Source organism: Balaenoptera musculus, chromosome 19 (assembly GCF_009873245.2).
Source record: "Balaenoptera musculus isolate JJ_BM4_2016_0621 chromosome 19, mBalMus1.pri.v3, whole genome shotgun sequence".
NCBI classification, from domain to species: Eukaryota; Metazoa; Chordata; class Mammalia; order Artiodactyla; family Balaenopteridae; genus Balaenoptera; species Balaenoptera musculus.
The window spans coordinates 33,644,050-33,670,979 of NC_045803.1; the positions used below are offsets into that span (position 1 = coordinate 33,644,050).

The window sequence follows — 26,930 nt, forward strand, 5'->3', positions numbered from 1 at the left end:
CTGCATACCATAGGTTTTGGATGGTCGTGTTTTCATTGTCATTTGTGTCTAGATATTTTTTGATTTCCTCTTTGATTTCTTCAGTGATCTCTTGGTTATTTAGTAACGTATTGTTTAGCCTCATGTGTTTGTGTTTTACGTTTTTTTTCGTGTAATTGATTTCTAATCTCATAGCGTTGTGGTCAGAAAAGATGCTTGATAGGATTTCAATTTTCTTAAATTTACTGAGGCTTGATTTGTGACCCAAGACGTGATCCATCCTGGAGAATGTTCCTTGCGCACTTGAGAAGAAAGTGTAATCTGCTGTTTTTGGATAGAATGTCCTATAAATATCCATTAAATCTATCTGGTCTATTGTGTCATTTAAAGCTTCTGTTTCCTTATTTATTTTCATTTTGGATGATCTGTCCATTGGTGTAAGTGAGGTGTTAAAGTCCCCCACTATTATTGTGTTACTGTCGATTTCCTCTTTTATAGCTGTTAGCAGTTGCCTTATGTATTGAGGTGCTTCTATGTTGGGTGCAAATATATTTATAATCGTTATATCTTCTTCTTGGATTGATCGCTTGATCATTACATAGTGTCCTTCCTTGTCTCTTGTAACATTCTTTATTTTACAGTCTATTTTATCTGATATGAGTATTGCTACTCCAGCTTTCTTTTGATTTCCATTTGCATGGAATATCTTTTTCCATCCCCTCACTTTCAGTCTGTATATGTCCCTAGGTCTGAAGTGGTTCTCTTGTAGACAGCATATATATGGGTCTTGTTTTTATATCCATTCAGCAAGCCTGTGTCTTTTGGTTGGAGCATTTAATCCATTCACGTTTAAGGTAATTATCGATATGTATGTTCCTATGACCATTTTCTTAATTGTTTTGGGTTTGTTTTTGTAGGTCCTTTTCTTCTCTTGTGTTTCCCACTTAGTAGAAGTTCCTTTAGCATTTGTTGTAGAGCTGGTTTGGCGGTGCTGAATTCTCTTAGCTTTTGCTTCTCTGTAAAGCTTTTGATTTCTCCATCGAATCTGAATGAGATCCTTGCTGGGTAGAGTAATCTTGGTTGTAGGTTCTTCCCTTTCATCACTTTAAGTATATCATGCCACTCCCTTCTGCCTTGTAGAGTTTCTGCTGAGAAATGAGCTGTTAACCTTATGGGAATTCCCTTGTATGTTATTTATCATTTTTCCCTTGCTGCTTTCAATAATTTTTCTTTGTCTTTAATTTTTGCCAATTTGATTACTATGTGTCTCGGCGTGTTTCTCCTTGAGTTTATCCTGTATGGGACTCTCTGCGCTTCCTGGACTTGGGTGGATATTTCCTTTCCCATGTTAGGGGAGTTTTTGACTATAATCTCTTCAAATATTTTCTCTGGTCCTTTCTCTCTCTCTTCTCCTTCTGGGACCCCTATAATGAGAATGTTGCATTTAATGTGGTCCCAGAGGTCTCTTAGGCTGTCTTCATTTCTTTTCATTCTTTTTTCTTTGTTCTGTTCTGCAGCAGTGAATTCCACCGTTCTGTCATCCAGGTCACTTATCTGTTCTTCTGCCTCAGTTATTCTGCTATTGATTCCTTCTAGTGTATTTTTCATTTCAGTTATTGGATTGTTCATCTCTGTTTGTTTGTTCTTTAATTCTTCTAGATCTTTGTTAAACATTTCTTGCATCTTCTCGATCTTTGCCTGCATTCTTTTTCCGAGGTCCTGGATCATTTCACTATTGTTATTCTGAGTTCTTTTTCTGGAAGTTTGCCTGTCTCTATTTCATTTAGTTGTTTTTCTGGGGTTTTATCTTGCTCCTTCATCTGGTACATAGTCCTCTGCCTTTTCATCTTGTCTATCTTTCTGTGAATCCAGGGACTGAATTTATGTTGGGAATTTATTTTGTCATCAGTGCCAGAGTGGCCAGGTCATCCAAATGTTGGCCCCAGATGCTGCAGGCCTCCTCCAATGCCAGCAGAGAGGAGAAGCCCCCAGGCTTCACACCTGTGTGACAGGCACCTCCCTTTAGCCCCCTGGGGCCCCACCCAGCACTTGGTCAAGTGAACTCTCAAGGATTGATAATTCTTTGGCACTTTATTGTCTGATAGGGCTGGGTGGTTTTTTGTTTGTTTGTTTTTGTTTTTAAGGAAGGCGTTCTCTTTTTTTAAAATTAATTAATTTATTTATTTATGGCTGTGTTGGGTCTTCATTTCTGCGTGAGGGCTTTCTCTAGTTGTGGCAAGCGGGGGCCACTCTTCATCACGGTGCGCAGGCCTCTCACTTTCGCAGCCTCTCTCGTTGCGGAGCATGGGCTCCAAACGTGCAGGCTCAGTAATTATGGCTCACGGGCCCAGTTGCTCGGCGGCATGTGGGATCTTCCCAGACCAGGGCTCGAACCCGTGTCCCCTGCATCGGCAGGCAGACTCTCAACCACTGCGCCACCAGGGAAGCCCCCGGGCTGGGTGGTTTTACAGATGTAAAGCAAGTTAGAGTTTGGAGAGAGCCAATTCCATCCTGGTTCATCTTTTTACAGAGAAAGCCAAGGCTAGTTTGTGTAGACTTCAGAGTTCTCTAAGTTATGCTTTGTGGAATAGCCTCATGGGAAGTCTCTGTGGGGGCTTCCCTGGTGGCACAGTGGTTAAGAATCCGCCTGCCAATGCAGGGGACACGGGTTCGAGCCCTGGTCCGGGAAGATCACACATGCCATGGAGCAACTAAGCCCGTGCGCCACAACTACTGAGCCTGCGCTCTAGAGCCCACGAGCCACAACTACTGAAACCCATGTGCCTAGAGCCTGTGCTCTGCAACAGGAGAAGCCACCACAATGAGAAGCCTGCACACCACAACGAAAAGTAGCCCCCGCTCGCTGTAACTAGAGAAAGCCTGGGCGCAGCAACGAAGACACAATGCAGCCAAAAATAAATAACTAAAATAAATAAATTTAAAAAAAGGAAGTCTCTGTGGGCATTTTTCACTCCAGCCAACGGCGGGTGTGCTGGGCCAGACCAGGAAAAATGCTTCCAGACAGGGCTCACACATACTTGTATCGGAAGCACTAGATTTGTTTCCTAGGGCTGCTGTAACATAGTACCACAAACTGGGTGGCTTAAAACAATGGAAAGTTCTTGTCTCTCAGTTCTGGAAGCAGGTGGTCTGAAATCAAGGTGTTAGCAGGGCCAAGTTCTCTCTGCAAGCTTCAGGGAAGATCCTTCCCTGCCCCTTCCAGCATCCAGTGGCTCCCAGCGACCCCTGGCATTCCCTGGCTTGCAGGTGCATCACTCCATTCTCTGCCTCTGTCATCACACAGCGTTCTTTCTGTGTCTCTGCATCATCTTCCCTCTGCGTGTGTCCATCTCTGTGCCCAAACTTCCCCTCTTATAAGAGCACCAGTCCTATTGCATCAGGGCCCACTCTATTGGGGGCCCTCTTCTTAACTTGATTACCTCTGCAAAGACCCTGTTTCAAAATAAAGTGACATCCACAGGTACCAAGGGTTAGGACTTCAACATCTCTTCTAGGGACACAATTCAACTGTAATAGGAGCCTTCTACCAGGAGACAGAATGAAGCAAGTAACAAAGGCCCAGGGATGCTGGTTCCATTAGCCATGGCCTAACTGAGATATGAGGGCATCTGGACAGGCAGCCCTCAAAACTAGTATTCCTGGCTGACCCTGATGGTGAATCATTGAAGGAAGGGCTGATACAGGGCCCAGTCTCTGCACTGACTCTTTTTTTAACTTAAAAAAATTTTTTTTGGCCGCACTGCAGCGGCATGCAGTACTTCCCTGACCAGGGATTGAACCCAGTGGAAGTGCGGAGTCTTAACCACTGGACCACCAGAGGGAAGTCCTCTGTACTGTCTTGAGAGCCTTCCTCAGACCCAAACTTGCTTCCCTGACTTGGCAAAGCAAGCTCCGGAGTCCCTCCGTCACCTGCCTCAGGATCCAGTTAGCAGTTGTTATTACTTGTATCAGTATTACTTATTCCACGCTCGCTCCTTCCCAAAGTACTCCTTCTACCCCCCACACGGCTTCCCCTGAGAAGAGCTCTGGTTAATTAATACGATCTTCCCTCCGCTTGCTGCATTTCCAATGTGTCCTGGTGGCCCGTACGCACTGGCATCCCGGGCAGCCCCCCGGCACACCAGCCCCTCAGCCTCACTCTCCTCGCAGCTCTCGGCCGTGGAGGGTGGGGCTACCCCCTTCCCGGGCCTCGCTGCCAGGGGAGCCTGTGTGCTTGGGTATCTTCTGGCTCCAAAACATTGCCAGTGACCTGCTCGCTCTGATCCTTGATGAGACTTCTCACTTCAGTAAAGATTTGCAGACGCATCCAAATCCATCACCTGGAAAATACCAAAAACCGTTGTGTCCTGTTTGAGTGGGGCCACTCAAGCTAATTGTTTCTGCAGGGGCAGTGGAGGGCCTGCATTGCTTCATCCCAGGGTCTTACATCCTTGACTGGAAGCATTTTCCAAGCCCACTGCAGCCTAGATAGAAAACTGCAGCGAGACTTTCCATTAGGTGGTTCTAGAAATGCCACCTTAGAGAACCATGAACTTGCCTGCGAGTGACAGGACTGCAGGTATTAAACTGGGTGGGCCCTGCTGTCCCAGGCCTGCAGGTGAGGGCCCTGGCATCACCCACTCCATTTCCCTCCATACCCTCCCCGGAGGGCACTGCCATTGCCCAACAGGTTCTGGGAGATGGAAAGGAGAAGAATCATCCCGAGGGAACTGAGGTCAGTGGCAGCACATCTGCAGCAAGGGGTACAGGGCTGCTGTGCCGACGCGTCCATTCAGTACACTGTGAGCAGTGCCTTCTGGAATTGGGTTCTGGCTGCAGTGCAGAGGCCTGGCAAGGGTGGGGCAGACATCCGTGAGTGAAGGAGAAGTTTTCTGGAAAGGAAAGTGAACATCTCATGGGAGCTGTATGATATTACGGAGAATGGTCACTAGACTAAAAGTGCCTGTGCCATCTGTACCTGGACCCCCTTTGCACTCAAAAAGATGTGAACACTTTTTGGAACTTCAGTGGGCTGTGTTTCTTTGAGACCCTGCACCAGGATTGGATCACATGGGTGTCAGAGCCTCAGTGGGGTTCCATGTGCTTTGCCCTCTATAATCCTCACAACAACCCTGAGATGATGGTGGTGGTGTTATTATTCCCATTTTACAGATGAGAAAACCTAGGACCAGGCAGATTAAGTGACTGGTTGAAGATCTCCCATGACTGGTTTGTGCAGAGCTGGGATTTAGAACCCTGGCCTGGACACCTCACCTCTTCCCACCTCCTTGGTGCTGTGTTCCCTGAGTCAGAATGGCCCAGCCCAGACTTGGGAATCCGGTGCTCCAGGGCCTGGAATTGGCCAGAGCTCTCAGAGCCGTAAATAGACCCCATTCCCAGTGGGATGTGCTGTGTGGAGACACCAAGTCTCCTTGCAGCCCAGGAAAAGCATCAGCAATGCCCGCGGGGAGAGTCTGCAGGGCTGCTCTCCAACCCCCGCCCCCATCCCCCCCAGGGAGAGCATGGAGCCGGCTGCAGGTCCCACAGGGAAGGAAAGCCAGCCCAGCCTGCTCCTGGCTTTGTGCCTTTCTCCATTTGGCCTAAGAACGGAGGACACCCTTTGGATACCCCAGGACTTCACGGGCCATGAGGGCCACAATGGCCAAGAGGAGATAAATCTGAGTGGGCCCTTCTCAGTGGGCTGTCGGCGTGAGATTACAAATAAGTGACAGTTTCCATAATTACTGTGCTGTCTATTCTGAAGCAAGGGTGGATGCGGGTCAGGGCTCTAGAATCAGCGCCGGGTTCAAGTCCTGGTCCTTCTGTGGTGTTGGCCTCATGACCTCAGGCAAGTGAGCCAGCTGGCAAGACTGACCTTAGACTCGGCTCACCCTAACGGCTGCTTTCCCTCCAGACCAGCACCCACCCAACCCCACCCAGCACCCATCCCCACAACCAGCACACGAGTGGTGCCAAGACTCGCAAGTGGTGTGAACCAGACTACCTAGCGCCTCCCATGAAGACATGCCTGGAGTTTGGGGCTCAAGCAGCCTACGGGGAGGAAGACATCCTCCAGATCAAGGGAGCCCAGAGTCTTCTCCAGGGTGGCTGGAGAAGGGCCCACACCAACCCACAGGACTCCCGCCTGCCATTCCAGTGGCCTCTTAGTCCCACACTGCCACGCCCACTGAGCATCCACTCATCCATCATAGGGAGCCACCCAGTCTTACGGCATTTTGTTACATCATCCTGAGCTAAGACGGTGCAGCTCCAGGCACAGAGTGTGCTTCTGAAGCCTCTGGTTCATTTCCATCATTAGGTTCAGGGCTGGGCACCAGTCAGCCAGGGAGCTGCACCTACCACCGTCAGGTTCTCCAGGGCTGATGACTGACACTGCATTACCTGATTGCTTCCTAGGAACTGAGCTTATCGGCCACTTGGTACCACACTCCACATGCGCAGCCCTGAGCTGGCAAGGGTCTGTGCCAGCTCACTGTTCCCACATACCCTGCTCCAAGGGAAATCTCTGCATGGCTCCCAGCTCCCCAGGATCTGACATATTAAAGCCTCCAGCCCCTCCCCCAACCCAGGTTGAAGGGTTGCGTCAGGAACTCACCGGGTATGTGAATGTGTACGTGTGTGTTCGTAACACAATAGGCTGGATTCTTCCTGATGTTTCACTTCAGACTGAGGTCTGCTGCAAAAGAAGACACTGGGAGGGGCTCACACGTGAGAATAGGATTCAATTTCTGGAGGGTGAGAGGCCAGGCAATGGATGCCTGTCCAGAGAAACAAGGTGTCCCAACAGGCAGGTGTGCAGAGCGCAGCAACGAGAAATTCACTCAATGCACAGGAATTAAGTGCCTGTTGTTTGCCAGGCTCTGTGAGGGGCTCTGGGATACAGACAGGACACAGACCACAGAGGCTTAGAAGTCAAGGTCTAGAATCAACCACCCCTGGTCCAACCCTGGCTCCATTTAGCATCTCTGTGAAGCCAAGAACATCTGCTTTTTTTCTGCCAACATCCATTCTCAGCTCCTCTGGTAACTATACCCCTATTGTTCTCTGGGGAACCATCCCTGTGGTTCACGTTGTCCCAGAGAAGCTGACCTCAGGCCCAGTTCCTGGGGAAGAGTGAGGGATCCCCTCACCCCGAGCCAATCACTGGCTCCCGGAAGCAGGCAGGCACATGACCTAGCCGGGGCCCTGGTCACAACCCTAGACGCCCCTGAGCTCCTGCCAGACCTGAAACCAGAGAGGAGGTAGGGACCACTTCCTGTCTCCATCTGGCCACTAGACAGAGCCCCAAACTGAAGCAAACACAACAGAAGCAAGAACCAGAGATGGGGGGAAACCGAGGCCTGACAGCATGCGAGTCTTGGGTTAGCCATGCCTGAAATAGCTGCATCCCCACACCTCTCAGTTCAGTAAGTAAATTAATTGCCTCTTTTCTTTTAAATTGTCTTGTATAAGACAGATTAAATTAGGTTTCTGCCGTGTACAGCTCTCCTAATACCCACACGTACCCAAAGCAATTGCAGATTTATGGAAATGGAGAATGAACCAAGACAGCAGTGTCTCCAGGTTGTACTTGGTTACACACGGTTGGTGAGGGGTTACTGATGAGGTGCCGATTTGTGGTTAGCGTTGGCGAATGTCACATGTAGGCAGAAGGGCTTCTCATCTAAGTGGCTTTGTGGATACCAGATAAAGTCTGACCTTTTCCCCTTCTTTTCTGAGAGTGCCTCACAGGCAGACTGGTTTCTCCTTGGGTACCCCAAGGGGTGAGACCCTCACCCATCACTCTAGGGACCCTGAGATTAGAGGTTTTCAACTCCCCACCCTGTCAGCCTTCAATGGCCATAGCTCCATGCAGATTCACTGACCCCTGAGTGAACACTTTCAACTCATCCAGGAACGGGATTCTTAGATTAAAAGAGAGGCAAGGAAAGGCTCATTTCTGGAGAGGAGGTGACCTGAGCAGGAGATGGAATTCTGCGTGCATGTGGGGAGGGGCAGGGGGCTGTTAGATCTCCGTTGACTTACAGGGTCTGGCACCCAGAGGTGCTTAATAAACTGGTTCTTCCATAGATATGAATGAGTTAATGAGCAGACCTCATAGAGGGGCAGAGTACAGAGATGGTTATTATGTAGGGAATTTCCTAAGATCTCAAAAGACCTTGGGACATCAGTTGGCAAAATGTGCCTCAAATTTGTCAGATTTTTGCCATAATTTCATGCCACCTGACTGTTATCTACTTAATATTTTTATTTAAAGTACCCCCCTTTTTTTAACTTAAATATACCACTATGGCAAATACATGTGCAATGCAGATGCAATGATTCTAAGCCTGAGGCTGGTCTCTTTGTTAAAAAGGATTAGCAAGAGCTAGAGAGGCATTAACAACAGCCAGCACCTAACAGAGACTTCCTCTTTGTATACTCAGCACTGAAAGGAAAGACTTAACATGATATTTACTGCTATTTAATTATATGTTAGGGTATTCACTCAAAATCATCATGTGTATCTTCTGTATCCCAGGAAATACTGGCTTAGCTCGAGGATGTTATGAATTCAGTTCCAAACCACTGCAGTGAAGTGAATATCGCAATAAAGCGAGTCACAAGACTTTTTTTGTTTCCTAGTGCATGTAAAAGTTATGTTGACACTATACTGTGGTGTGTTATTTATTGTAATGTTTAATTTAAATGTTTAAATTATTTAATGTTATAACATTGCAAGAATTACTGAAACATGACAGAAGCATGAGGCAAGCAAATGCTGTTAGAAAAATGGCACCTATAGACTTGCTCAATGCAAGGATGCCACAAACCTTCAATCTGTATAAAATGTGATGTCTGCAAAGTGCAGTAAAGCAATGCACAATAAAACCAGGGATGCCTGTATGTCCTGAGCTGCCGGGACACTCTGTACAAAAATGCAGGACACTGCCAATCAGTGGCCTGTGGTCTCAAGGCTGTGCCCTTGGCTGGTCTAGTGAACCATCCTGCTGCCCCTCTGGGCTACCTCTGGGGCTGCTCACTTTCTTTAGGTTGAGGTCCTGGGTTTCTCTCCTTGATTCACAGGAGGCCAGCTGGTGCTTGGATCCTAGACTGGGTTGCCCAGAACCCTCATGCTGAGCTCCCCATCCTGCTGCAGGCTTATTAACTATCATAATTTCAAAGTAGTGACGAACAAAAACAGTGTTTCAAGTTATCTGTAACAATTATCGTGATATGAAAATATCTGTGAGGGACTTCCTGGTGGCACAGTGGTTAAGAATCCGCGTGCCAATGCAGAGGACACGGGTTCGAGCCCTGGTCCGGGAAGATCCCACGTGCCGCGGAGCAACTAAGCCCATGTGCCACAACTACTGAGCCTGCACCCCAGAGCCCGCGAGCCACAACTACTGAGCTCGTGTGCCAGAACTACTGAAGCCCGCGCACCTAGAGCCCATGCTCCACAACAAGAGAAGCTACCACAATGCGAAGCCCGTGCACAGCAATGAAGAGTAGCCCCTCCTCACTGCAACTAGAGAAAGCCCATGCGCAGCCAAAAATTTTAAAAATAAATAAACACAGCCAAAAATTTTAAAAATAAATTTATTAAAAAATCTGATTTCTCGTGCAGCAAAGACACTAATACTGCTGAGATGACTATGGTTTGTTGCCTACAACTATATTTAAGGGAAATGCTAAGTTGAGTTAGAGGTTAGTGAAAAGAAAGATAGAATCTTTTTTGCTCATTGTTTTAAAATGTAGATTTTATTATCATTCAGATATGGTAAGGCCAACAGATCAAGAGATGATTGCCATTGAAAAGATAATTTGTGACTCCCAGATCCCAAGAGGAGGGGTCACACTGCGCCATGCCACACAGGCCACACGGGGAAGCACCAGGGAGGGAGAAGGAGCAGGAGGAAAGCGTGGGTAAGAGCCTTTACTGTGGTTTCTATGGGAAAGAGCCAGTGATGCAAGGTAAGCAGGCTTAGGATTGGCTAGTTTGAATCATTTCAATGGGCTCTGGGGTGTAGAGGCTATTCTGGTTGGTACCTGCCCTAGGGAGATTGATGTAAAATGGTTCAGACCCACTTAGGAAGAGGGAAGGGTATTATCTGATAAATCTAATTATACACCTACCCAATGACCCAGAAAGTCCTCTTAGCTCTTTAGCTAGGAGAAATTAAAACATAATGCTCACCCAAAAAAAAAAAATTGCAAAAAAATGTTCATAGCGGCTTTTTTTCATAATAACCAAAAACTAGAAATGGCCCCAATGTCCATCAACAGGAGAATGGATAAACAAACTGTGGTTTATAATGGAATACTACTTGCCAATAAAAAAGGAACAACTACGTGGCAATAAAAAAGGAACAAACAATGATACACAAGATAACATGGATGAAAAAAAAGAGTGGATATATGTATATGTATAACTGATTCACTTTGCTGTACACCTGAAGCTAACACAACATTGTAAATCAACTATACTCCAATAAAAATTTAAAACAAAATCATCGTAAGCCTCAAAAAAAAAAAAAAAGATAACATGGATGAATCTCATAAACATGTTAAGCAGGAAAAGCCAAACAAAAAAGAGTATATTCCATTTATATGAAATTCTAGGACAGGCTAAGTAATGCACAGGACAGTCCCCAAGAACAAAGAATTATTTGGACCAAAATGTCAATAATGCTGAAAATGGTGGGAAAAAAATCAGAACAGTGGTTGTCTCTTGGAGGATGGGGCAAGGATTGCCTGAGGATGGCCATGAAGGAATTTTCTAGGGTAATGGTAATGTCTCATATTTTGATTGCAGTTTGGGTTACGCAGGTGTATTCATTTGTCAAAATTCAGCAAATGTGTACTTAGGATTTTTGCATTTCATTGTATATAAATTTGATTAAAAACTGAAAAAAAATTGAATGTTAATGAATGACATGTATGCTGAAGTATTTAGGGGAGTGCACTGATGCCTGTAGTTTGCTTTGAAATACATTAAAAAATAAGGTGGATTGATGGATGGATAGAGGGATGGATAGATGGATAAATATATCTAGGTAATTATTTTTTCTTTTTTAAAATTTTATTCATTAAACTATAGTTGATTTACAATATTGTATTAGTTTTCAAGTGTATGGCTTTAGATTCTTTTCCATTATAAGTTATTACAAGATATTGACTATAGTTCCATGTGCTATACAGTTGTCCTTGTTGTTTATCTATTTTATATATAGTGGTGTGTATCTATTACTCCTAATTTATCCCTCCCCTTTCCCCTTTGGTAACCATAAATATGTTTTCTATGTCTGTGACTCTGTTTCTGTTTTGTAAATGAGTTGATTTGTATTTTTTTAGATCCACATATAAATGATATCATATTTGTCTTTCTCTGTCTGACTTACTTCACTTTGTATGATATTCTCTAGGCCCATCCATGTTGCTGCAAATGGCAATATTTCATTCTTTTTAATGGCTGAGTAATAGTCCATTGTGTATATATATATATATATATATATATATGTATGTATATATATATATATATATATATATATATACCACATCTTCTTTATCCATTTATCTGTCAATGGACATTTAGGTTGTTTCCATGTCTTGGCGACTGTGAATAGTGCTGCTTTGAACATTGGTGTGCATGAATCTTTTTGAATTAGAGTTTTCGTCTTTTCCAGATACATGCCCAGGAGTGGGATTGCTGGATCATATGGTAACTCTATTTTTAGTTTTTTGAGGAACCTCCAGACTGTTTTCCATAGTGGTGGCACCGATTTGCATTCCTACCCGCAGCGTAGGAGGGTCCCCTTTTCTCCACACCCTCTCCAGCATTTATTATGTGTGGACTTTTTGATGACGGCCATTCTGACCTAGGTAATTATTTACATTAAATTTTCTCCATTCCTATGGTTAACGTGGCTTCTGTTGCCCACGTGGACCTTCCTGGATACATCCATTGAGCAGCCATTCTAAAAGGCAAATGTGATCATGCCACTTCCCTGTTTAAGACCTTTTAATAGCTCCCCATCGCCAACCAGATAAACTGCTTAGCCCATCATTCAAGGCTCTTCAACATACAACAAACACATACACACTATATACTCTAAATTGTAGTCACAGCCAGCAACTTGCTATTTCATGAACACAATTCTAGCCTTTCTACAACCACTACCCCCAGGAGAATTTGTACCTCCTCTTCTCTTTGGCTGGAATGTCTTCCTTCTCCTCGTGGAATGTCACCTGCTCCTCCTGGTAAACTTCTATGTGTCAGTTACCTCCTCTGAGAAGCCTTCCTTGATTTTTCTCAGGGAGAGAAAAGAACTGCCTCTTTTGGGCTTCCCCAGTGTCCTCCCAGAGCACTTATCCAGCTGTGTGAGTGCTGGCACCACTGCCTTCTCCCAGAGCAGTGGCTGCTCAAGGCTGGGGATCCACCCCCGCTCCTTACTGAAGCCTGTGAGCCTAGAACACTGCCTGGCACTGGGCAAAACTCAATTCGTATCTGTTAAGTGAAAACCTATAGAAACAGATCTACCCTTCAGTCGATTTGCAAATTTAAGTCAAATCATGCCCAAGGGTAAAGAAAAGTGGTATCTAAGATTTAAACAGTAAAGTTAACGTTTCAAAAACTCAGGTTCCATCCCATTTTTTTTTAAATTAATTTATTTATTTACTATTTTCGGCTGCGTGGGGTCTCCATTGCTGCACGCGGGCTTTCTTTAGTTGCGGCGAGCGGGGGCTTCTCTTCGTTGTGGTGCACAGGCCTCTCATTGTGGTGGCTTCTCTTGTTGTGGAGCATGGGCTCTAGGCACGTGGGCTTCAGCAGTTGTGGCACGTGGGCTCAGTAGTTGTGGCTCACGGGCTCCAGAGTGCAGGCTCAGTAGTTGTGGCGCACAGGCTCTGTTGCTCAGTGGCATTTGGGATCCTCCCAGACCAGGGGTTGAACCCGTGTCCCCTGCATTGGCAGGCGGAAACACAAAAATTATTTTATGAATGTAATTGTTAGCCTGGGTCTTGTTTTCCCTCTTTGCACAGAGTTCTACTCATTTTCAGAGAGAGGTCTGCTTCTTGGAGTGGCTTTAATAAATTCATAAAAGGCCATTTGACAAGTTTATAAAAGTTCATTTAACAAATTCGTAAAAGCCAGACTTGCCTTGACACTTTGCCGGAAGGGTCAGTTTCCTCTTATTGCATGCACAGTATTTTAAATTATATTTTATTATTAAAATTATACATGCTTTTGTTAATTAAAAGCAATGGAAAGTAAAACAGATAAGAGATGGGTAAAGAAGAAACTAGAAACTCCCTTAAAATCCACTGCCCAGAAATAACCATTTTAGCATTTGGTGAACAGAATGCTCCAGTAAGAACCCAAGCTGCCTCTTTTTAAAATGATCCAGTACTTTAGATTTTTCATGATTTCAGACTGTCTTTCTGCCTGATTGCTGAGCCTGGGCACACAGACAGTCAAGGCCTTACCTGTGGGGAGCAGACACCCCAGTCACAAAACAGGTCTTGGTTCTGAGATCCACAGGGCTGGTGTGAGCATGGGTTCAAAGAGAAAAACAACAATGGGAAGATATCTGGAGGGTAATGAAATGACAGTCCAGTGAACATGTTTCAAAAGCACACTCATTTTTTTTTTAATTTAATTTAATTAATTTATTTATTTTTGGCTGTGTTGGGTCTTCGTTTCTGTGCGAGGGCTTTCTCTAGTTGTGGCAAGCGGGGGCCACTCTTCATCGCGGTGCGCGGGCCTCTCTCTATCGCGGCCTCTCTTGTTGCGGAGCACAGGCTCCAGACGCGCAGGCTCAGTAATTGTGGCTCACGGGCCCAGTTGCTCCGCGGCATGTGGGATCGTCCCAGACCAGGGCTCGAACTTGTGTCCCCTGCATTGGCAAGCAGATTCTCAACCACTGTGCCACCAGGGAAGTCCCACACACTCATTTTTGAAAGACAGAACTATTAAACTAGCAAAAAGGAACACATTAGACCCAACAGAGCTGAGTTTCCAAATGTCTTTTTGAAATAATTAACTCCAGGCATCAGGGATCAAGTATATTCACTGCAAGTGGGAAGTGGCTGCGGGACCTGAAGCTGGAAGGTGGCCCTGGAGAAGGGTGTGTGGAAGAGGGCTTGGGGAGGGGGCTATGTCAGGAAAATAGGCATTTCCACCAACATGAGGAAGCTCTTGGGAAGAGGGGTGAAGAGCACAGGCTTGGAGATCTGGGCTAGCGTCTTTGTCCACCACTTACCAGCGGTAAGATTGCTAGTAAATTTCCCCAAGCTTTGATCTTCTTATCTATAAAATGGGGATAATCTTAGTTACTAGTTCATAGGATTATGGCGACAAATATATAGACCATTTCAGATGGATTAACAGTCTGTGGTCAGCAGTCAATGCTTGCAGGTGATTACTATGGTTGCTCCTAGGATGAATGAGATGGAAGAGGTTCATAGCCAGTTCTGGAGTAGGAGGGGACGGAGCACCACCAGGGTCACCAAAATGACTTGGAACCTTAGAACCAGACTTGCTGATTCGCTATAGGCAAGGAATCATACAGCAAGATTAAAGCAGGCAAAGTTAGCCTCAAGAGCCTCTGAAAAAAATAGATTGATCCTGGTGAACTAGTCAGCTATGGCTGCAATAATGCTGTGTAACAAACCATCCACAAATTCAGGGGCTTACCACCACAAGTGTTTGCTTTTCTTGCTCAGGGGTCTGCATGCTGGCTGGGGCAGTTCTGCTCCAGTCCACAGGGCATTGTCAGGCCTGCTTCCTGCATCTCATTCTGTGGCCCAAGGTCTGTACGTGGCAGCTACCCAGTGTGTGTCCTTTTCAATTCAATAGGCAGGAGTTCAAGGGCAGGCTCTTCAAGTTGGGCTCCCAAGTCTGGGGAAGACTTTGCTGTGATCCAGCTTTGTTCACTCCCCTGTGCTTCCAGGGAGCGGCATCCACAGAACAAACATCAGTTGTCCTGGGTCCAAGAATAGTTACGGTGATTAATTAACCTACAGAATTAATTAATTAATTAATTAATTAATTAATCAAGCTACAGAAACCAACAATGCTAAACTGGAGGAAGTGGGAGGTGGTGAGGTTTGGGGAAGCCCACTCGTTCCATTCTCAGGGTCCTAGGATGGAGGACAAGGAGCCTAGGAGACAGGACTCTGAAAGGACTCCTTCCAGGGGCATCTGGAAAAATCCCCAGCCAGTGGATTGGTCTCTAATTTCTCACAGTGGGCCACCTGCTTTGGAATCATTGAGGAAGATTATTAAAGATACAGATTCGTTGGTGCCTCTGGTCCCTCCTAACCAGGGTCCTGGAGTCAAGGCTTAGGGGCTGTGTGGGTCACAGGGTCTCCAGATGATTCTGAGAAACTTCAACTAATCACTCAGGACCTGGGAGTTTTGAGTTTAAAATCGAGTAGGAGAAACAAATGCCTGCTGTCTGGTTTTGTGTGCTAACATGCACCAAAAGCCTTAAATTCTGAGGAAAAGGGAAAACGTTCAAGGAGCAATTTCTATAATTTCCTGGAGTTTTCATTCTCATCTTCCAGAATTCCATGGTGCCAGCCATGATGTTAAGCAACTATTAACTTCAGCTATTGCCCATTTTACAGACATGGAAACTGAGATGAAGGTGACCCAGCTGCTGCCTAGACACCAACCAGTCGGGTCTGCAAGCCTTTAGCTTCTCCTTCCCCGTCCCCAGGTGCCCTTCCTCCCAAGAGTTTGTGATCCAAACTAATCCTTCCTTGCCTAGAGGAAGGCAGGATAGGATGCCTGGTCAAAAGATGTGTATCAGCGTTCGCTGTCCCTCAGGCCCTGCACTGGTTGCTTCACAGGAATTCTCATCTAATCCTCCACTCAGGGAAGTAAAGAAGGAGGCAAATAAGGACAGAGAGATTAAGCAACTTGCTCAATGTCTCACAGCTCCAAGGCTGTGGGCTCCAGGGCCCCTGGGGGTCCTGCTCCCAGCCTTAGCTGTTTTTTTTTTTTTTAATTTATTAAAAATTAAAAAAAATTTTTTTGGCTGCGTTGGGTCTTCGTTGCTGCACGTGGGCTTTCTCTAGTAGCGGCGAGCGGGGGCTACTCTTCATTGCGCATGGCTTCTCTTCTTGCAGAGCACAGGCTCTAGGCTCGGGGGCTTCAGTAGTTGTGGCACACAGGCTCAGTAGTTGTGGCTCGCAGGCTCTAGAGTGCAGGCTCAGTAGTTGTGGCACACGGGCTTAGTTGCTCTGCGGCATGTAGGATCTTCCCGGACCAGGGCTCGAACCCGTGTGCCCTGCATTGGCAGCGGATTCTTAACCACTGTGCCACCAGGGAAGCCCCCCAGCCTTAGCTCTTGGCCTAAGCACCGCTTCCCAGTTGCCACAGTGACTTAGCTTTTGGCTACAAGACCCAGAAGAGGCAACTCAAACGTGTTCAACTGTGAGCTCTTAAATCCATGCCCCTCCCCTGCTCCATATATAACATAAACACATGCCCTCCTCTCATGACACACGTGCACACACATGCACATACACACACCATCCTCCCGTGCACACACACACTGGCGACTCGAGCCAGGGCTGTGATAAGGGGATGGTGAGTTTGGACTGTGCAGCGGCCGCTGCTTTTCTCAGGAAGCCGGGAGCTCACTGGATGTGTTGACTGGCTCGGCAAAGAGGAAAGTGCTCACAAGTCAGCAGAGGGGACTGGCTGTGCCACACCCCAGGGGCCTGCCAAGACCCAGAGAGGCTTCGAGGGGGAGGGGAGAGAGGAGAGCGAGGATGAGGGGGAAAGAGCTGCCCTTGGTCCTCTCCAGGGGACGCAGCGAGGTCACAGCTCTGGCAGGCAGCATCTGGCAGCATCTGGGTGCCTGCAGGAGGTAAGTAATGGGCCATAAATAATGCATCAGGGTGAGACAGGAGCTGGTGGAAGAGACAGACTCTGGATTTGGAGCGAGGAGACCCAGGAAGGAATCCCACCCTTGCTTTGAATTGAGGAAGGCTGGAACCTCCCTCTCATGAGCTGTTTCCCAAAATGTAAGCCAGGGGTACTAATCATAATGACTGGCCACTGTGAGGATGACAAGAGAAAGCAGGATGCAAATGAGTGTGAACAGAAAGGTCTTATCCAAATGTGAGGTGGTCTTATTGCTCTTATAATCATTATTCCATCTAGAGGCAGTAGAGCGCAGTGGGTAAGAACAGAGACCCTGGAGCCCCCATGCCTTTGTTCAGGCCCAATTACTGGCAGTAACTTTACCTTTCTAGACCCCAGTTTCCTAATCTGTAAAATGGGAATAACGATGGCACCCATCACATGGAATCGTTATGAGGGCTGAACCAGTTAAGGATGCTTGGTACAGTGCCCAGCACAGTGGAGAAAGACACAAGAGCTGGCTATTCTCTCCTCTGGTGGATTGGTATCATCATGGTACTTACACAGTGGGGCTTGTTATGGATGGAATGTTTGTGTCCCCCAAATTCATATATTGAAATCCTAATGCCCCCCTGCCAATGTGATGGTATTTGGAGTTGGGGGCCTTTGAGAGGTGATATGGTTATGAGGGTGGGGTGTTCATAAGTGGGATTAGTGCCCTTATAAAAGGATCCCAGAGGGCTCGCTCTGCTCCACCTCCTCCCGCCCCATGTGAGGACACAGTGAGAAAACAGCTGTCTGCAACCTGGGAGAGGGTCCTCCCCAGGACCTGACCATGCTGGCACCCTGATCTCAGACTTGCAGCCTCTAGAACTGTTTATAAGCCACCCAGTTATGGTATTTTGTTATAGCAGCCTGAGCCGACTAACAGCTGTTAGGACCTGCCAGCAGAGGTACAGACTCAGTGCATGGTGTCCCTTCTGCTTATGGAAGCAGCAGGCATGCACCCAAACGTGGCACCCTCAGGCCTGAGGCCATGGACAGTCCAGGATGCTGACTCAACCTGCCCAGCAGCACTGCTCACTCACACCTTGGGGCTCCCTTTCCCTAGAAGGTCCCTCATGTCATTCTCTGTGACCCCACTCAGCCCAGCCTGCCAAACCAGTGGCTTGGTCTCAGGATCAAACTCTAACCCATCCTGAGACTTGAGACCTCCCAATTAGGCCTCTGATGCAGTAAATCCAGAATATACAAAAATGCTTTCTTCTCGTATGTCTTTCCTGATAGTAAGTGGGGTACATACAGTAATAATCCAATTCAGCTCAACAATCATTTAATAAGTGACCTAAGGGCTTCCCTGGTGGCGCAGTGGTTGAGAATCTGCCTGCCAATGTAGGGGACACGGGTTCGAGCCCTGGTCTGGGAAGATCCCACATGCCGCAGAGCAACTGGGCCCGTGAGCCACAATTACTGAGCCTGCGCGTCTGGAGCCTGTGCTCCGCAACAAGAGAGGCCACGATAGTGAGAGGCCCGCGCACCGCGATGAAGAGTGGCCCCCGCTCGCCACAACTAGAGAAAGCCCTCGCACAGAAACGAAGACCCAACACAGCCATAAATAAAATTAAAAAAAAATAAATAAATAAGTGACCTAAGTGTGATCCTCAGCATCAGGCATTGGGCACCATACTAGTTTTTATTGCTGATGTGAAAAATTACCACATTACTGGCTTAAAACAATACAAATAAATTTTCTTATAGATCTGGAGGCCCAAAGTCTGGAATGGGTCTCCCTGGGCTAAAATCAAGATGTTGGCAGGGCTGCATTCCTTTTGGAGGTTCTAGAGGAGAATCCATTTCCTTGCTTTTTCCAGCTTCTAGAGACCATCTGCTTTCCCTGGCATATGGCCCTTTCCTCCATCTTCAAAGCTAGCAATGCCATCAAGCCAAGTCCTCATGCTGCCGTCTCTCTGGTTCTCTCCTGCCTCCCTCTCCCACTTTTAAGGATCCATGTGATTACATCGGGCCCACCCAGATAATCCAGGATCATCTCTCTACTTTCAAGTCAGCTGATAAGCAACTTCACTTCATCTGCACCCTTCATTCCCCTCTGCCAAGTAAGGTAACATATTCACGGGTTCCAGGGATGAGGACACTGACGTATTTGAGGGGAGGCATTATTCTGCTGACCGCAAATCATTCATGGTGAGCCAAGCGCTGCATTGGTACTTTGCAGTCATTCACTCACTCACTCATTTATTCAACAGATATTGGTGGAGGGCTCCCACCTACTGAGCTCATCCTAAGTACCAGGCCCAGTGCTGGATGCTGAGGCTTAACAGCCAACAAGACACAATCCCTGCTCTCAGGAAGCTCATAGTCCAGGGCGGAGACGGACCGGCACACGGACAACCACTGTACAGTTGAGCCAGTTACTTCACTTCTCTGAACCTGTTTCTTCATCTGTAAAATCAGAAAAATATAACTATAGCTCTCTCTCCAAATGTTGGGAGATTCAAATGAGATAACGTATGTAGGTAATGCTCTTAGCACTATGCCTGGCATATAGTAAGGGCTTCTTAAATGGTAGACTATTATTATTGGTATTATTATTATTATTGAGAATGTGGTATGATGGAAGCACAGAGGAAGGCAGTCAGGGAATCAGGGAGTCAGGTGAAGTCTAAATTGACACCCCCAGGGATGAGCAGGATTAGCCCAGGGAAGTGTAGGAAGTGGAAGGAAAGGGTCCCTGGGGAGAAAGAATGCACGTGCAAAGGCCCTGCAGTGAACAGGCCTCTCGATCCTCATGATACCCCAGTAGCCCACCAGGTCTCTTCCTGCTGTGTACATGAGTTGTACTCCCACTCCCAAAGTCCAGAGGCCAGAAGGACCTCCTGGCTTCTAAACACCCAGCTCCAAGGCAGTACTGCACCCACTGTACTCATCACAAGGATCCCACCTGCCCCCACACCTTGTACCAGGAACCACAAAATTCATTGTCCTAACAGCCACTCATCAGTGGACCCTAACTAGGTGCTGGGCCCTGAGCTGAGGGCTCTTCAGTTAGCAACTCACTAACTCCTCACAGCTATATAATTAGACCTGTTGGAGAGAGGAGGAAATTCTGCAAGTGTGTGAAACTTACCCAAGGTCACCCAGGTGGTAGATGGTGAAACCCAAGGCTGTTCTGACTCCCCATCTCAAGGCCCGCTCAGGCCAACAGCCCAGGCATTTGATGGCTCAGCTCCATGCACGGAGGCTGGACCATGAGGAAACGGGATGAAGTGGGACCTTAGAAGAACATCTGGTCTACCCTAGAGTTTGAACTAGGGGTGCCTGGAGCCTGGGGTAAGGGCCAGGGCAGGGGCCAGGGCATTTGTTTAAAAGAACAGGCTTGTCTCTTTCCCAGGATAAGCTGCAACAGCAGCAAGGCCCAAGAAAAGAAAGGACAAACTGGCTTGGACACTTAAGAAGGGTCCCAGACTGAGCCCTCCCACCCTCAGCAAAGCCTGGTCTTACCCAAGAGCGGGGACACCCAACCCAGAGCTAACGCAGGAGCCAGAGGGAGCTTCTCAGCCTATCTGTTCCTTGACTGGGGACAAAGCTGTGCGGACAAACAAGAAAAGCATATATATCAGAGTCCTGGTGTACGCTGGTGGCTCCTGGACCCTTCCCTCATCTTCAAAGCTAACAATGTAGGGCCACCTGTTTTCTCCTGGGGAGCACTAACCCCTATCACATCATGATGTCCAGACTACCTTCTTGGAGTTAAACTTCCTTTCTTGTATGAAGTCATGGTGATGATAGATGACAGTTTGCGTGTGCTTGTGGCAAAATAAATGATTGGTATCTGTGCAGCAAGGGGTTAGCTCAGCAGGCTTGGATTGCTCGAATCCTGGACTTTCCAAAGAAAGGACTAGTCCTTGGTACGCCTGCTGCCTGACGGGAGTGTTTGTGTGTGTTTGAGGCCTTGGGCCACACTGTATGGGTCTGACCAGACAGTTAACACTCACAGTGTGACCTCTGGGGAAAGCCTGTGTTTGGAGGCCCGAGGCCCTGGGCCACACTGTGTCAGTTTGACTTCCGGGGGCCTGGAGACTGAGTAGCTTAGGTCAGTTGCGCAGGTGCTGCATGCCTATGTGACCGACTCTCAGTAAAAACCCTGCACTCCAAGGCTCAGGTGAGCGTCCCCAGTTGGTACTCTGCTCGTGTTATCACACATCAGTGCTGGAAGCATTGACTGTGCCCCTGTGCGACTCCACTGGGAGGGGCACTGGAAGCTTGTGCCTGGTGTCTCCTGGACTCCACTCGTGCACCCTTTTTCTCTACTGATTTGATCCATGTCCTTTCGCTGCAGTAAATGGTAACCGTGAAGGAAATGGCTTTTCTGAGTTTTATGAGTCCTTCTAGTAAATCATCAAGCTTGAGGGTGGTCTTGGGGACCCTCAACACAGCATCGTATGTCAGTTCCTCAGTTTCTATTATCTGGAAACTTGGTTGGAACCTCTGATTCAACCCAATCCTGTCATTGTGGTGCTGAGGACACTGCAGCCCCCCGAGAGGGAGGCGTGCCCGGGGCAGCCTACCATAGGGTCCACCCTAGGTCTGGGGCATGGCACTCCAACTCTGGGCATGGCTTTAGCTCAGGCCTGGGGTGGGGCTGGGACAATCACCCTGTAGAAAGGGGGCCATTCTCTCCAGAACTTCAGGACAAAGGCTTCTCCAGACATGTGTGTCCTCTTTGGAAGGAGGATGGCTTAGCTCTCCTCCAAAGAGCAAATCTTAGCTTTTCGTCTGCTTTCTGCAAATTCATGTCTATGTAAGAGCTCCCTGGGGCCCAGGGAAAGCTGTGCCTCCTCCCTGACCTCTTGGTTCTCCCTTCCCGCTGAAAGTGGGGTTGATCAGGCCGCTCAGGCTCACGCCTGGGGCCAGCAGCAGAGTTAGGATCGAGGAAAGCCTGGAGGGCCACCCAGCACCCGCCGGGAGAGCTGTCTTTCCCTGGAACATTTCCTGTCCTTCAGGGGAAACTGAGACAGGGAACTCTTAGCTCTGGACCTTGTGACAAAGTGTGGACTTAAAAACATTCGTTCCTGAATCTGGGGCCAAATAGTTCCCTCCAGGACTGCCTTGGGTGTGTTTGTTTTTTTAGCTTTTTATTTGAAATAATTATAGATTTACAGGAAGTTGCAAAATAATAGAGAGAGGTCCTGTGTACCCTTAACTAAGTTTCCTCCAGTGGTAACACCTTACACATACAAGATCAAAAAAACTCAGGCTTTAAAGTGAAATTAGCACAATTGGGAAGGTGGGGCTGGCAACCACTCCACTCCTTCCCCAAGATTCCCCCGAGAACCTGCGTAGGTGTGAAGCCAATCGGGAGACCACACACAGGTCTCCTTTCAAGGATGGATGGGCTGGCCTTGGCGGAGGTCAGAGACCAAGCACCCAGGCAACGGGAGGCTGCAGAGTGGCCTTAGGAGGTCATCCAAGAGATGTGGGCAAGGCAGCATCTTGGGGTAAATTGCTAGCAACACTGTTTCCAACAATGCAAAATTGGAAACATCCTAAATGCCCAACACTATGGGATCGGCTAAGAAAATAATGAAGCATCCACACAGTACAGTGCAGCTATTATCATTACATTGCGGAAGAATAGTTTTTATCAGGGTAAATGTTCATGGTATACTGGCAAGTGAAAAAAGATTGAGTGGCAAAAATATGTGCAGTATGATTCCTTGAGGGGAAACACACACACACACACACAAAGTGCTGAAGGACATACCCCTCCCCTCTGCCCCAATGTTAACATGTTAACACTGGTTATCTTTAGGCAATGGAATTTTGAGTGATTTTAATTTTTTCCTCTGCATTGAGTTTTCTGCATTGAACATATATGACTATTGGAATTTCAAAAATATATTATCAGACCTACCCCTTGCCTGGACTCAGCACAGACTGGGGCTCCATGTGTCTGGTAAAGCTTCCAGGGGAGGTGGAAGGGCATTCTCAAAGGGAACTGGAGGGGGTTCTGCTGTCCTCTTGGATCAGGGAGGACAGAGTGGGGTGTCTGGAGTTCCCTGGAGAGCAAAGGGCAGGCACTGAAGGGGGAGGGTCTTAACATGTTATGGGAGAAAGGGGGTGGCAACATAGCCACTGAGTGGTCCAGGGTGGCCCAGGAGCAGGAAGCAGATAATCTGTTGGCTGGTGAAATTCCAGAGGCAGCCTGAGACCAGGCACTCACCGCTGCCTACTTGCTTATTCCAGCTTCCTCACCATCTGCTCACGCACACTCAGCCTTCTCCACCTAAATGCAGGAGCTCCTGGCAGAGGGAAGGGCTGCAACATGCTCAGCTCTGTGCCTCCCTGAGCTTAGCATGGGGCCTAGCTGACCCACTGTAGGATGGATGGATGGATGCTCTCCCCCAAACACCCTCTCTTCTATCTCTGCTGACCTTCCACCTCTCTGCAGGCTCAGATGCCTCTACCTCCATGAAGCCCTTCCTGACCCCTCCAGGCCCCCTCTGTGCTGCACGGTAACCTTAACTGCACATCTTAGCAGAGTCTGCCCAGTACCCAGATTATGGAACTCTGAGGTGGTTTCCTCCATCGGTGCACAAACCTGAAAGGCAAGGTCAGTGCCTGGTCTGCTCTGGTTCTCCAGTGCACTCAGCACAGGGCTTGGCACCAAAGAGGCACTCAACCAAGCCTATAAAAGAAGAGAAAGGATCCTCTCTTCTCTCCCTGAGGCCATCTTACTCACCATTAGTGAGTGGGGAGTGTTAGTGGGGACGGGGGCACAGTTTCTGCTCAACCTCCCCCTGCTAACAGAGGGAGCTTCGATGGCCCCAGGCTCCCCTGCACCCCTGCCCCACCTGCTGGTTCTTTTCACTCGCTCCCAGTCATGGTCACAAGGGGACTGGAGAGGAACGGTGACTCAGCCCAATTCATCACCACAGTGGAAAAACCCAGTCACCTGTCCTCCTGGCAAAGGGACCGGAGCTGCCTCTGCATACTGTTCTCAAGGTCCTTTTGTCTTTCACCTGCTGAAAAATCAAAGAGTAAAGCATGTAGGAGCGTAATCACTTGACACTGTAGACTTGCAGTGGGATATGACTCTCAGTGACCCGAGGTGGTGTGTTCCCTCCATGCCAGCCTCCGAGTTAAGTGCCACGTGTGTCACCTCACAGCAGTTTCACAAGTCCATTATTATCTGAAGTGGGCACTGGCCACTCTTTCGGCCACCAGCATCTGACATGCCCTTCCTACGAGGCAGAGTCCACCTCCTACTAGAGGAACCGAAAACACATTTTTCCCAGCCTCCCTTGAAGCTTTGACAGAGTACCTTTTACAGGCATCTGCCATCAGACATCACATTCCTGACTGTGAATTAGAAACTGGTGACACGAACAAGCCAAGACCACACCAAGTCCATGCTGGTGACAGTGTGGCAGTGGCGGCAGCAGCCCCTCTGGCTTCAGAGGCAGCCATGGTCCTGATGCCAGCATCCCGTGTCCCTGCCCAGGGGCGGTGCCGGCTGCAGCATCTGTTCCCGGGGATGGCAGCAGTGGTTTTGACACCAGGGCAATGCTACAGGGTTGGGCCTGGCTCCTGAGATCCCGAGGGCTGCCCACCATCCTTTTAACAAAGCCCTGTTTTGCTTAAATCAGACAGAGTAGGTTTCTATTTCCTGCAGTCACCCAGACTGATTCGGTAGCCTGAGTTTCCAGATGGGGAAATGAAGGCCCAAAGAGATGTTCAGACAGGCTGGGTCTCGTCTCTAGCTGAGGTACAGGCCAGTCTCCTCTCTGGTTTACAGATGGGAAAAGGGCAGTCCAGAGAGGGCAACAACTTTCGCAGTATCTTTCAGGTAATGAGGAGCAAGGCTTGAGGGATATGTCTTGGAGGCCCCCTGTCCCAGCCAACCGCTTGGCCATCTGCCACACTTGGCTTTCCTCTGTTAAAAACCCTGCCACCCAGCCTGCCCCCAAACACCCTGCCTCCCTCAAAGGGGTGAAGAAGAGCCCTGGAGCAGAAGGAACTGAGAGCTTGTGCTTCTGCTGACTCAGCTGGGACTCCTTTGCCCAGCATGACTGACTCCTCCGGAAGGGGTCAGGGCCTCCCTCCCTGCCTATCCCCTGAGCACCTTTTCTTTCTTTCTTTTTTTTTTTTTTTAATAAATTTATTCATTTTATTTATTTATTTTTGGCTGTGTTGGGTCTTCGTTGCTGCGCGCGGGCTTTCTCTAGTTGCGGTGAGCGGGAGGCTACTCTTCGTTGCGGTGCGCGGGCTTCTCATTGTGGTGGCTTCTCTTGTTGTGGAGCACAGGCTCTAGGCACGCTGGCTCAGTAGTTGTGGCTCGCGGGCTCTAGAGCGCAGGCTCAGTAGTTGTGGCGCACAGGCTTAGTTGCTCCACGGCATGTGGGATCTTCCCGGGCCAGGGATCGAACCCGTGTCCCCTGCATTGGCGGGCGGATTCTTAACCACTGCGCCACCAGGGAAGTCGTAAGCACCTTTTCTTATTTTTAAAAATAAATTTATTTATTTATTTATTTTTGGCCATGTCGGGCCTTGTTGCTGCACGCAGGCTTTCTCTAGTTGCAGAGAGCGGAGGTTACTCTTCATTGCAGTGCGAGGGCTTCTCATTGCGGTGGCTTCTCTTGTTGCGGAGCACGGGCTCTAGGCGCAAGGGCTTCAGTAGTTCTGGCACATGGGCTTAGTTGCTCCGCCGCATGTGGGATATTCCCAGACCAGGGCTCGAACCCGTGTCCCCTGCATTGGCAGGCGGATTCTTAACCACTGCGACACCAGGGAAGTCCCCTAAGCAACTTTTCCTGATGCAGTAGCTCCCTGGTAGGGCAGTGTTCTCACAATCACATTGCTTCATCATCTATTAAAGCTTTACTTTTTAGAGGTTTAAATCCTCAACCTAACCGCCCCCCCCACAAATGCCCACTTGGGGTTCATGAATTATCTAAACCAGATGGATTTGTCTACATTAGTTCAAGTCTATGGCAGACACCATTCCACACACAGATCTGTCTGTGTGCAGATGTGTCACAGTGTCAAAGCTCTTATTAGGCAGCCTTTTACATCCTCCTGGGGCCTGTATTCCTCCAAGGAATTCAGAACAGGCTAGGCCTCATGAATTATGTTACTAGAACATCAACAGTTAGTTTTATTCAATAACCAGGCCTTAAATTATTGGAAAGGGTAGAATTCAGAAAAGCCGGAAAGAATCTGTAATGCAATAATAACAGTTTCATCATCAGTAATCACAAGGACTATTTATTGAGCACTTCAACCATGTGTCTGGCACTATGCTAAGCATTTTATGCCATCATTTAATTCTTAGGAGCCCTCTGAGGTCAGCATCATCCCAATTTTACAGAGTATAACATGAAGCCTCAGAGAGAATAAGTCACACAGCCAGGAAATTATAGAACCAGCCGGTGCTCTTAAGGACCGGTTCCAGACTTGTATATATAGAACCAGTTTCCTGGATGTTTAGCATGTAGAGGTTTACTCTGTCACCACCTCCCCTCATCATCCCTTTACAAAGGAGGAAACTGAGAGGCAAGAATTTCCCCAAGGTGAGCCCCAGAGTTGTAAGGAGAACCCAAGCTTGCTGCCTTCTGTGCAGTTTATATACTGCACCCCAAGCAGGAATGTGCACCCCATCTGGGGCCACCAAATCTTACCAGCTTCCTAAACGTTGCAGAGTCGGTTAATTCAAAGTCATAGTAGCTTCCACGGAAGCCTGGAGCTGAGGGAAAGCTGGGACCTCGTTACAAACCAGCCCAATGAAAGGTCCAGTGAAAGGGGAGAGGCACTGAAGGATCCTCTTGCCGTCTCAGCCCGCACCATCCCGGACCTCCCAGATGACCTGGTCCAACACAGTCACTCTGCACCGGAAAGGCCGGAATCGGGAGGGGCAGAGCCCCGCCCAAGGTCAGTGGCAGAGCCTGAATAGAACCCCTGTCTCCAGGAGCCCGCCTCTTGAGCTGTCTTGCCCAAGTATATTTTTTCAGGTCATCACATTTCCATTCTCCCTACAGTAGGACTCCATCCAGGG

The 26,930-nt window shown here is 48.0% G+C and overlaps 1 long non-coding RNA gene across 3 annotated transcripts; it reads right to left on the reverse strand.

Annotated features, from left to right (window-relative positions):
• Positions 1-2,344: 2,344 nt before the first annotated feature.
• LOC118884754 lies at positions 2,345-26,723 on the reverse strand. Of its 3 annotated transcripts, XR_005017372.1 has the most exons (5): positions 26,557-26,723; positions 23,832-23,901; positions 14,678-15,000; positions 14,244-14,290; positions 12,913-12,943 (listed from the first exon to the last, which is right to left on the reverse strand). It is a non-coding gene; the product is annotated as an uncharacterized LOC118884754 (long non-coding RNA). The 3 variants fall into 3 exon arrangements; XR_005017373.1 differs by lacking the exons at positions 12,913-12,943; positions 14,244-14,290 and adding an exon at positions 2,345-2,382; XR_005017371.1 differs by lacking the exon at positions 14,244-14,290 and having other exon boundaries at positions 12,903-12,943.
• Between the last annotated feature and the right edge of the window lie 207 nt (positions 26,724-26,930).